Genomic DNA, 13,987 nt, shown 5'->3' on the forward strand with positions numbered 1-13,987 from the left:
TGAGGCAAAGTTGCGGAGTTGTATTTCGCCCCTAAATACGCTATGCCTACATAATTCTGGTATACTAGGTTCTCTCTAACTATCGTGCTATGTGCGGGATACAGCGTGTTATTTTTGTACATGTCAATACGTCGTCCTCTTTAGATTATTGTTTAAGCTCCACTAGGTAGATATGAATAGAAAAAGAATTAAGAAATAATGCTAAAATATAAAAGAAATATAAAAAAAATCGCATTAATGTCAAATCTTAATATATTTGGTCATAAAATTATAGTTGTTTGAATACCTGGATTGGTAGCCATCTAGGTCAGCTATTCATTGACATCATTTGTCTAAGACTGGCCCGAGGCTACTCTGCTATTTTATCTCTAAACAATAGAAATTTCGAACGGTATAATAAATTTCGTAGATATCTATCAAATTCTGTTTGGCTGGTCTGACGAAATAATCATTGTTATTAATTATGTGAGTCAGCAAATGATGATGTAAAACAAAGCTTACATACTCGTACATAAACACTGTAAAGTGTAGGTGGTGGTAGGTGGTTGAGATTTGTCTGATCGCACGTAATGGTTGTGTATTCTAATTCCACGCTGGGACATTAATATAATAAATAAATAAAGAATAGCGTCTGTGCTAAATTGCGACAAAGTATATATAAAAGAGTGGTTATTATGGGGGAAACAGATTTTTTTCTTATTTTCTACAGGGCGTGATTTTGATCTATGAGATGAAAAATGGCTTGTACATTTTTTTTCAAATGCTTAATTAACTTCTAGGAGTCGTTACCGGTAAACATTTAAAACGATTAATCATGTTATTAAAAATGTCTTTCAAAATTATATTTGTTTCTTCAAAAACTACTAACCAAATAATTAAGGTTAAGTTATTAAGTTATTAATTACAATAGGCATTCATTGTCTAAACGCTAAGAGAAAATTTAAGCATTCGTTTTATCTCTAACAAGAACTCCTTACATTCGCAATCTGTCTCGTAGATATCATCGGCGGTACTACTGGTGCAATATTTATACGTAAAACCTCTTAATTAAAGTATCAATGTAAAGTATTTATATACTTCGTGTATCATTTTGTATTTAATATGGGTACTAAAATTTATTATTATATGAGAATTATTTTTAAAAAGTCAATATAATAAAATATTTATCAGACGGCAAATTCGGAAATTCGGAAAATGTTTGGATATTATATTTAGCAAAGACTCTACACTTTTCTAACAGATCTAGACCACAGGAAGTGTTAAGACCTTGCGTTCTCCATTTTCTGCCAGAAAAAGAAAAATATGAGTTATCTCGAATGTGGCGAGAGAGATCGAGCCTAAAACTAATTAAACTTGACAAATAGAAAAAAGACAAAAAATATATTTCTCTAACCATTTCCTAAGCAAAACAAATAGTAGGAACCACACGTGATGCGTTTTCGAGACCGTCACGCGGTCAAAGCGCGCCGATGTTTTAATTATTCTATCTAACACTATCTAGATGGCTCGACGCTCGTTAGTGCCTCGCTCGCGCTGCGACGGAGAGCGGAGATAACATCGAGATTTATTTAATAACTAGCGTCGGTTCCACTTGCTTACGTCGACAAGTAGTTTTGAAGTTTTCTTTTATTATATACATATATTAAATATATACCTATATAATTATAGCAGTGCGAAATCAGGAATATCGTGTAAGAGGTAGAACTTGACTAAGATATGTAACATACAGGGTGAGTCATATTGAACTTTCCGGTTTTGGAAGGACGTTGCACGAAGAAGGGAAGGAGTAGAAGGGTGGGGATGGTGTCATTAGACGCGCCATGACATGCAGTTTTAGTGTGAGCAATGGCTTGGTCGGGACAACATCGTGCGTTCGTAGTTGAAGAGTTTATTAAAAATGGCGGCTCCGTGATCACAACACAGCGTGCGTTCCGTTTACATTTTGCTATTGGTCGACGTGATCCCATTCCCACTGGACCAACAATCAGAAATTGGGTATCAAATTTTAGAGCAACATCATCAGCATTAAAAACAAGACCACAAGGCCGAATTAGGACGTCAACGTCAGCGGAAAACGTGGATAGAGTGCGGGCTTCAATTCAACAATCCCCTCGGCGTTCTGTTCGGAAACATGCCGCTTCACTAGGGTTATCTTTCAGTAGTGTCCGCAGAATACTGCATAGAGACCTTAAATTTCACCCATACAAGATTCAGGTAGTGCAAGAATTAACAGTTAGAGACTTAGACACACGAACAAATTTATGCCGCGACATTCAGCAGATCCCCCGCACTGCTGTTTTGATCTTCAGTGATGAGGCACATTTTCACCTCGCCGGAACTGTCAACAAACAGAATTTTCGATACTGGGCTGAGAATAACCCACGAAACCTACACGAACGACCACTTCACAGCCCTCGAGTGACAGTGTGGTGCGCTATTGCAGAGTTTGGTGTGTGGGGTCCCTATTTTTTTGAAGAAGATGGTCAAGTCGTCACAGTTACCTCTGCTCGGTATTGCGACATGCTTGAAACTTTTCTGAAACCGAAATTGGAGGAATTAACGCAGAATCATGACAACGATAACATCTGGTTCCAACAAGATGGTGCTACAGCCCATACATCCAGGCGTTCAATGGAAATCCTGCGACAAATGTTTCCCGGTCATCTCATTTCTTTGCGAGGTGACGTTGGGTGGCCGCCGAGATCACCTGATTTAACCCCCTGCGATTTCTTTCTCTGGGGTTACCTGAAGGAAAAGGTGTACACGCATCGTCCCCGAACCATCGATGAACTGAAGGCTGCAATCACGGAAGAAATCAATGCTATTCCGCTGAATATGACTCGACGAGTAATGGACAACTTCCGGGAAAGGCTTCAGCAGTGTGTGGTCAATGGAGGTAGACATTTACAGGATATCATTTTTAAAACCAACTAAATTAAAACTGCATGTTATGTGCTTTCAAACAATAAAATAATTTTTACTGCATGTCGCTTTGTTTTTAATACACACCTTATTGAAATCGGAAAGTTCAATATGACTCACCCTGTATTTCGTTACTGAGAGCTTACTCTTGTAACGTAATTCCACAGTGTACACATCTGTGTTTTTCTTACCATTAATTTGGAAGCGATGAGCCCGCATTAGATTTCCACTGGGATGCTGTGAGGACGTTTACTTTGCAGGTACTCGGGTACTTGTGGACCGAAACGAGATGTGCTATTTGAAATTCAACGACTAGCTCGTTATTCAACGCTGCCCTAGGGTTTACGTTAAATTGTTCTTATATAAAATATTATATATTTTTAATATAGCTATTTGGCTTATAATTTTCTTAGCTACTATACAATAATGGTAAGCAAAAGGTCGTCGGGTCAATCCCTAAGAAGGCTATGTTTTATACTAACATTCATATATCAAGGTGTAATTGAAGAATCTATAATTGCTATAGTATAAGAAGATATTACAAGATTTACATTTAGGTTAGCCTATATACTATAAAAATTATACATCAACAATCAAATGTCGAGATAAATATGAAAGAACGGATCTTTTTATCAAAGTTATCCAAATTCGAAATATAAGTAATAAAACCCCATCTTTCATTGTGCAGAAATACATAAAAGATGTTTGACGAGCATTTATCTCCACGTTCCAGGCTTATACTTTAAGCTGTAAGCTGGAAGCGCGACGGTCATCCGGCTTACTACTAAATGAAAATGGAACCATATTTTTTATATTTCAACAATAACTCGACTGGTATTCCGCAAATAAAAGTTTTTTACCTGAAATAGAAACTTTACATTTCAATTGTTCGTTCGTTCGTTCGTTGAGTACACAAATATTTCGGGACTTTTCATGTTGCGCTCTTTGTTAATTCAACTTTCAATGAATCTCTCGCAAACTGAAATTTTTAAAGGTAGTTGTCTGATTTTTTAAAGTTAAATAAAATATAATAAACGTTATAGTAGAGATATTTTTTTTCTATATGGCTTTTTAAAAGACACCAAGATAGAACAATTAATATTTCTATTTATGATATATTGTAAAGTAGCCGTAAATAAATGCGATGGTGGTAAATTCAAATGTCTCTAAGTTGATTATTTATATAATAATAATATAAAATAATTTAGATTTTCGAGAAACAAAGATCTGTTTTTGGCTTCCACCATTACGCGTGATAGACATTTAAGATTTATGATTCAATTCGCAGGAAGACAATATGTAGGTAAGTAAGTAAAATAAAAACAATAATAGAAAATGTTGGCTGCTATTCTGAGTAACAAGAATCGTGATATATAAATATGAATAGCTACTATAGTATAATTTTTCCAATAGTTTCCTTTTTCGAAAGTGACTGTCGAACACTTAGATTTCTAAATGAACAAACAGACAGACGTTTATAAATATAGATAAGAGAAAATTGAATGTCTTGTAACATGTAACGTATAAGCTTAACGAAATATTTATTACTATATTTAACGTTACTAATAATATTAAAGTAACTTATTAGAAATTTAATAAATTGTACAAATAACCAATAGATTGCTTAATGATAAATATTAAGAAATAGATTAAAATAAATATTTAAGGGGGCCATACAACAAACGTGATTATTTGCCGTTTCGATAGATAAAATTGTACGGAACCATACATGCGCGATTTCGACTCGCACTTGGCAGGTTATTTATTCCTTCCCCTCAGTGGAGATTGAAGTCACAATCCACTGTCGGTTAGACGATACTCCACTGTGGTACGACGCCCTCATATAGCTTTAATTAAAAAAATATATAAAAATGTTAATGTTAAAAAAGGCCTAATATGTTTCGACGTTGATTATAATTCAATCTGTCAACGCACGTTGATTGCCGGTTACACGCTACTGCTTGCATAAGTAATGCTTTGTTATACAGTTGATGTTATTTTAAAATAGGTTTTTATAAAAAAATATTGTATGAAATAAGCCTATGTGAAAATTATTTTTATGCAGTTGTGGTACGTACTTTTTTCATTCCATAGTCATAGGCAGAAGGAACCTGGGAACCTTGTAAGAGTAAAACACGCACTTTGCTTAATTACCAGAGCGAGGAAAAATATTAAATATATTATTTTAAAATATTAAGCTTTAACGTTAATAATTTATTCAAAGAGACATCTATTGGCTTTAAATTATACATCCACCGTGCTAATAAAAAAAATTACAGAAAAAAATAAGGGGATTCACCTTAACTATGTTCATTGTACCGTGAAATAGCACAAACGTAGCTCATTTTTGAAATCACTGACTCAGCAGCAATTTCAGTTAGGAACGATTAAGTCAGCACTTTTATTTCCCTTCTAAAGCTCTTTGTTCGCTACACATTTTGCTTTTATTTTCTATTGTAGCATTTAACAAGTGTTTATTTTTTATTGCAATTTGGATTTGGTTAATCTGTATAGATTATCTTATTTTCAGTTAAAATATATAAAATGGTCAATTAGGTCTTTATGTATATTATATTAATTTTGTTTGTATATTTTAAAAATGAACATACATTATTATTTTTGAATATATTTTTTTATATCTATGCAAGTATGTGTGTATATGTATGTATTTATTATATATGTATTATAATAGTATACACTTATATATATATGTATATATATATATTTTAGCTGTATTTTGTTACTAGTATATAATTTTTAATTTCTTAAATTGTACGTTGTTTTGCTCGCTCATCCACTTCCACTGGTTGACTGGAAGAGATCTCTTATAGAGATAAGTCCACCTTTGTACACGAAATGTCTTTATATATTGTTTATTATGTAATATTTTAGTGCAATAAAGAATATATATACATTAATGATCTTAAACAATACAAAGGTTTTCACAACTTTCAGGTAATTTTGGCGTAATTGCGATTAACAATAAAAGTCCACATGCATATTCAGTGGCGGAACCCATCGACGCCCAGTTATCTTGTTACCCGAGCGAGGAAATGAAAATAATTAATTTCATCGAGTGAAAATCGAACCTACAACCGTCGTGTTTACAGTAAAATGGCGCGCCACGACATCCTCTATCTAAGAGCCCCGATGATCAGATTCATCCTCTATATTACACTTAATCCTCAATAACTCTTCAAGTACAGCGTCGTACAGGCATGAACTATGGAACAAGTCTCTTTAACGTGATGTTTTTGGTTTTAATAAAATATAACTAAATATATAGGCCATTAAAAACGCAAACATTTTGTTTTCAGCTTGTTGGTGTACCTTGCATGAAGCGGCGTAGGGAACCTAGTGATAAGGCACTCAGGTCTCCATTTTTCACCGAATTCTGAAGGCATTGCTTGTTGAGTGGTGGAACAAAACGCCCTCTTTTGCCTCTATACCAGAGCGAAGAAAGACTTGAATCATTCATCAGACTAGAATCGTTTTACCCATTAGGTACGGAATTTTAAATAAAAATTATGCTATAATTTTATATACTAATAAAATGAATTATATAAAAAAACTATTTAAATTCAATACATTTTTATTCATATAATTACTTGTCTCCGTATCCAGTTGCTCATCATTACCGCGCTCCAACATATAATCGGTGAAGCCCGGCAGTGGTGGGTGTGCGGGCTCTTTTCGCGTGTAATTAAATGTCAGAGCTGTTCGGTGTTCGTTCGCGTGTCAATATGCCAGCTACGACCAGATGCTGTGGACAGAGTAATTCGGAAATACGTAAACTTAAGTATTAAAAGTTATTTTTGGTTAAAAAATATATTGGTATAAAAAATAAATACAATTGTATTGTAATTGTGAATAAGTTTGGCCCTGGTAGCGTATTGAAAGTTAAAATGTTTAATAAATTATTTATGACATAAATACATTCTTTCTTTAGCGTTACGTCACAATATTTCTGGGCTGTGTTAAATTCTGTAATCTCGAAAATTGGGCGGAAAATGGGGTATTGAATGTTTAAGAGAACCTAATGTTTCTTCTGCTTGCAGTAAGCGCGAAAGAACGCAGACAAAACAATACTTATGTTTTTTTTAACTATAATGAATTTTTAAGTCTACCTTTTTAATCCACTTTACATATTACATTTGAATAAACCATGTAAAAATTAAAAAGAAAGATACAATTATCAGTATAGTTAAATACAGAATTATTCTACAATAGCGAGACGAATGCGAGATGATGACAGCCTCAGTTTCGCTTTGAGTCTCAGTTTTATGATCTACATTTACGGCGGCTGCGACTGCCAGCTGAAACTTTTGTAAGTAATCTTTTAATGTGTCCATTAAAGGTTTTTATTGTTTTTTTTTAAAACTCATAATTTTTGCAAACGTTCTGTTAAGGTTGTAAACCATTTGATAGTATTTTTTTGTATTTTAATAAGGTTAAGTAATAATAATTCTAACTTTCTGTCTGTCTTTTAACCTAGAAAACTTAATTGAATTTTAGACAAACGATAGAATATCTTTTTTTTACATTTAATCTGTAAATTTCATATGTGAAATTAAGATAAGACCTTAGTTTAGTATTAAAGGATAAATACATTTACCAATAGATAAGCTTATCATAAATTATAGTTTTGGCATTACTGTTTATTTTTTAAATATTTCGCGTTGGTCGACAGAACCCAACGTTGCGCTTTACACTATTAGGCCGGGGATTTGAAAAATAAAAAACACTATTACCAAAATAAGAATTAAAAACACAACCATCGCACGCAATAATATTACAAAAAGATTTAAAAAAAAATGGTAAAATATGAATGTTAGGAATAAAGATGTGTCTATATACAAATTGCTCTGTGCAGTTAATTCGACTGCTTGTTTACATACATTTGACCTGTAATGAAAAGATAATAAGAAAAAGCTTATAAGCTGCGTTCGTTGGTGATAAGAAACTGAGTTTTTGGATCTTTGAAAATTAGGAAATATATTATAGAATAGAAAGAGTAATATATGTATAACGATTTGAACATAGTGGGACTCGAACCGGCGCCCCTTGGAAACTTCCCAAGTGCTCTGACCACTAAGCTAAACGTCATAACTAAGCTACGTGGAACATTTTGTACATATCTTTGTAATATATTGTGAATTTTACAAATTTCAGCTACTCAAAAAAAAGAAAATTAACATTGTTTCCCGCACTTAACACGGTAGACAGAGGTAATGTTAAGACACTCCACTTCCCGTTTTCCGCCGAATTCTGGAGGTATTGCGTGTTGAGTGGCGGAACTCAACGCCGTGCTTTGCCTCTATACCAGAGCGAGGATATGAAAACATTAAATATTTCGTTTCTTTGAATGGGAATCGAACCAAGAAACCTGTCGTATTTACAGTCGCATATTTTTGCCACTGCGCCATAACTGTCCTCTTCGATTATGAATGCAGGTAATTCAATAAAGCTCAACCACATAGCGATCTAATTATCTAATAATAGAATTTCATACGGAATAATTCGGCTGCTGCTCCAAACTACTAATTTTCACGCACTAGTACGTAGCTAAGCTTAATTAATTAATATTGCCATGTTTGTGGCAAATGCGAATATATTGAATTGTTTAATAATATGATAATTGATAACAATGTTGCGCAAATGAAAGATATTTGATCGTGCATGTGATGGTTGTAGGTTCGATATCCACTTGAAAAATTGCTTTTTCTTTAAAACAAAATGCCTCCCATCAGGGTCCCTTAGTAGATTGGTGAATGTCGTGTTTTAGATCTAGGTGTCATAGTGTCATTAATAATATTGATAGTATAGAAGATATGTTTTTGGAAAATAGATCAAACAACAAAAGTCAAAGTAACCTGATAATTGTAGGTTTCCAACCATATTGACAGCGTTGGGTTTCGCAACTCATCACGAAATTATTTCTTTTTATTTTACCTTTTACTTTAGGCAGAAACTGGGGAACAAGGAATTTAGTCATTCACTAACTTATTATAAGGCCGTCGTGGCGCAGTGACACTGGTCTTCTATTCTCTCCCAGGGTATTAATAAGCTATTTTCATTTCTTCACTTTGATAACAAGGGAAAGCGTGTCGTTAAGTCCCGCCACTCAATACGCAATTCCTCGAAAATTTCGCGGAAAGGGGGGTACGGAGTGTCTTAGCACTAGGTTCCATTCGCCTACCCTGCTTTGTGCATATAGGACGTAATGACGGACTACGCAATGACGACTATTTTCATAGTCCAACAAAATTAAACCTTTACAGAATAGACGACCTTTAGATAAAACCAATAAACTATATATAAGTTTAATCTCATTTCCTACTAATAAGCATTCAATCTAACTGTCATCACATGCTCGGTCAGAGAAAGTGGCGGCACAAAAACTGTATAGGCTTAATTAGAGGCTTCCATGCTCCGATTACTGCACCCCACCGCAACGTAGCGAATACGTAAAGTAGGTACTTATATGTACGACTGTATGTACATTAGGTCATATCTACTAAACTTATTATTTGAATAATTGTTTATTGTTTATCTTGTATATTTTGTGGAGATGGTAAAAATAAGTTAGTTTTTTTTTTTAAATTCATAGGTACTGTATTCGGCATGTAGCGGTGTAGGCTAAGGTAGCCTAGTGTTCAGGCACTCCGTTCCCCATTTTCCGTTGTTCGGTGCATTGTTGGCAAAACTCAACGTCACGCTTTACTTTGTTACCAGAGCGAATAAATGAAAATATTAAATGTTTCATTTGGGAATCAAACCTACACTCTCACATAAAGACACTCTTTGTCCTAATATATCCACTGATTGTTAAACGTTATATATAATATTAAATGTTAAAGATGTACGTTTTCATAATGTAACTATAGCTATTTATCATAATATGTTAATAGTCATACTATGTGTTCATAATAAATTAATAAAGAAAACGCTAAATATACTGCTGATAAAATAGATTATATATTGGATAAAGTACTATTGGATCTATTAAAAAATAAACGAATAATTATGATATAAAAGGCAAACAATATTCCCAAGAGGGAATCTTACGCAATAAATTTCACATAAACGGTAGGGCGAGGGCAAAAAATACTTTCTAAATAGGAAAACGGAATAGATATGCGTAGTCGCAGGCGCGTACTACGTGGAGGTAATGAGAATTGAAGTGTCTTGGAAAAAATTAAAATATTTATATTCATAAATATTTATACTATTCAGTTTAGGTGATTATTTAGCTATAATTTTAGAATTATAACTTAATAATATACTTGACTATTATATATTTCTTTTCTTTGAATGGGAATCGAATCCATAACCTATCGCGGTTACAATCACTCACTTGCGCCAGAACTGGCCTGGTCAAAATAATTAAACAGATTTTGAGGAAACTCTGCGCATGTGAAGTTATATACTATCTTGATTAATACAGATGGTTTTTTATTTTAGTTTATTTCTTATAACTGCAAAATAAATAATGTGATAAAATGTATTTTTAAAATTACTCTTTATGATTCATTCTTCACAAAAAATATTTCACCTTTCTAAATTATATTTTAAGAATTTCTTAAAATTCGTTTAATATACGAAATCCTAGATTCACATTAATCTCCTAACATACCAACGACGTTAACATACGTTTATAAGTCCACAGAGCTGGCACTAGCCAAATTATATTATGGAGTAAGTTATGCAGCCAGAAATTAGATGTCTAGATTGGCATAGGTGTGCTATATGAATGTTCTGGTGTATTTTAGTCTGGGACAAATAAACGAATTGTTTATACTATAACAATTTTAGGTTAATTCTTCAGTGCCTGATATTACAACTTAGAGTTTAGATTACTATTAATATATAGATAACTGAAAGAAAAAATATGATCACATAAAGAATTTTTGTATAATTTCATAATTATAAGTATATTTTTTCTTTTATACAAATTAAACACCCATATCATCGTTGTAGGTTCTATACCAGAAAATACATAATAATAACTCAAAACATAATTTTATTCCAATCTCCTTTCAAAAACAAATAAATACAGCTTTTCCGACAGTTCTATGCCTCCCAATGCAATCACGGCCAATTAGCCATTCGAAACTTGAACTTTCATTGTTTCTCTAAGATGTCTGATAAGCGCTGCCCACTTATCTAATATATGAGTTCTAATCTTACATCTCGTGTGTGTTGCTCTACGACGGCTAGCAGTGCGTTAAATACGTAAAACATTATTCGGTTCTTATAATTAAACAACTTGGAAAAGTAATAAGATTTGTTTTGTAATTATCTTCTGATTGAATATTATTATTTTTTACTAAAAATATTATCTTTTTACATATAAAAGCTTTTATTTAGCATCACCTGTCCCAGTGTCTGTTTGTAATTAAATTTTGTAAGTTAAAAAAGTGGTCTGAAACCTTGAAATGCCTTTAGTTTCGCCATTAATTATATTTCAAATATAACATAATGATACTAAAATTAATTTAGCAGTACTTAAAATTTAATTTAAATTGCGATCACAATATACTTAAATAATCTAAATTGAATTTAAAAAATAATTCTTTTCGAAGACGTCAAATATTAGAATGAGTTTAAATTTGACTGTGAACACTCGATACGTAAGGTTTTAAATATTGATTGGAAAGTAGGATAAGGAGGTTCCCCCCAGCTATTCTGGGGTATAAACGGAACACAGATTAAATCAGAAAAAAAAAACTGGTTATTTGTAAAGTCTGCTTACGGACCGAATATAATTGCATTTAAAGACGTCACTTTTAACGCAGAGCAATAAGTGTTGCTAATCAATCAGCAACATCATTGTATTGATCGTTGTTAACTCACAATCCCTTACTGTCAATCAAATGAACGATATTGAATAAATTTTGACTTTCTAGATATTATCTGTAATTTGTATATTGTGTTTCTGCGAATGTCCGAGCGATGAAAAGAAATTAATAAAATAATATTAATGTATTCCATAAATTTTAACTTTCATTATATTAGCTCCATTTATATTAAAGTAAATGATTAATATATATTACGATTATTTTTTTTATTTAACATATAGTTGCCTAACCTTTCAAGTTTAACACAGCTATAGTCATCTAAAGTCATCTTATATAACTTGATTCACTTTAGTTCCCGGATTTTACCATCAATAATGTGAATTTTAATATCATGGTATAAACTTTCTATCCGCAATTAATTTTTTGTCAAACTTATATTGCTTTAGACCTCATATATATAATGGTATTTGGTATTCGGTATTTCTAGAGCATGTACTAAAAGGACAGGTTTTTTAATTGAAAAGAAAGTTGTTTAATTTGATATTAATATTTTGCACTAATATCAATTTTTTTAGTTATGGTAATGTTTCCCTTAAAAATTAATAAATCTCAAATATATATTTTTAATCATTGATTTTATAATAAATATAAAGAATTTTAAACTAAATGTTAAACAAAACCTAAAGTCCAAAGCTTTAGGACAGGACAAGTTGTAGGTTTAAATAATTTGTAGATATTTAAATAAAAGGTAGTTTTGCACTACACCGAGGTAAAATATGTTAATACTAATAAGACTAATTAAAAATTTTAATTTTTTGGGAAATGGAAATTTTAAATATTATATACCAATTTTGAGACTATATTATTAATTAATTAATTATATACTTATCAAAAGTTTGCATACTGTCACTTTTACGATATTTTTAAGACGGGCAACACTTTCTCTCTAATATTTTACGTAATAAATGTAACGGAAGCATTATGTTATTAATAGCTAGCAACAATAAAATTCAAACATTTTATAATATACAACTTTCACCTCAAAAGAGAGTAAAGTGTAATTGTAAATTAACAATCTGTAACAATATAATAGATTGGGTACCTACATAGTTTCACTCACGACGCTATCAGGAAAGGCGAACTTAATATTTACGAAATTAGATCTTTTTTGCCTTGTGCTGTATTAATGAGTAAATAGTTTAGAATTATGTTATTATTTTGTACAATTATATGCATTATGTTTGTTTAGGTTTAGTATTTTGAATTCAACAAGAAATTTTATGAATTTGGAAATCTAATGTAATGCACATGGATATCAACGGAGTTTATTAAAATGAGAATCATCTCGTTAGAATGATATATCTATATTTTATAATAATTCTATTAATGATATCAAAAAAGTTATAATTTAAAACAACAGTAAACAAAAGAGAAAGTAAGTGTTGTTCGTTGGTGTGGTTAATAATTATATTTTTAAAATTATTGAAATACTCATTCAGTTGGTTTTTGTTTTTAATTATTTTGCAAAACTAAAGTTTCGGTAAGCTTTTATAGTTTATACATATTTAACTGATAAATCTATTATACCTAAATGCCAGTTTCAATCTCAGCTTAACTCTAATGATTATGTCGTTACGATTTCAATCAAAAGACCGTCTCATGAATATTTATCCTCCATTAGTTCAGTCATATCAACCTCATATCACATACACGCAAGTCAAGAAATTGTAATTAGTAAAATTAACGAGAGCAAATGTTTCCTTGAAATATGGTACGATGGTAGTTCGATTTCTGTTTGTTGAATGTCTTAAATAATTTAAATAGATATTTAGAAATTACACTTTAATTTTATTTTTACTTATTTATTTACCAATAAAATAATAGAAAACTATTTCCTGAAGGATAGTAAATATTCATAATTTAATTTGTTATGTGGTTATGACGTTTCACATGAAATCATTACTCGTCACCCGTCCGTCACTTGTCCCCATACCGTCATACGTCCCACAATATCCGTCTTCCGTCCTCCTCGCTGACCCATATGATAATTAATGTAGTAAGACAAATACATATGATAATTAATGTAGTAAGACAAGTACTTGCTCGTTGGTATATCTTACTGGTGTGTTTGACTTGGACTCGTCATCATTTCATTTTATGAAATATGTAGAAACAAAGGAAAGTTTGTTATTCTGGATAATTTAGTTATTTTATTTAATTAAAATGATGGTTTAATACTGTATATAGTATAATTATTTCTTTCT

This window comes from Heliconius melpomene, chromosome 18 (assembly GCF_056956725.1).
Source record: "Heliconius melpomene rosina isolate 202511_hmr_F chromosome 18, ASM5695672v1, whole genome shotgun sequence".
NCBI classification, from domain to species: domain Eukaryota; kingdom Metazoa; phylum Arthropoda; class Insecta; order Lepidoptera; family Nymphalidae; genus Heliconius; species Heliconius melpomene.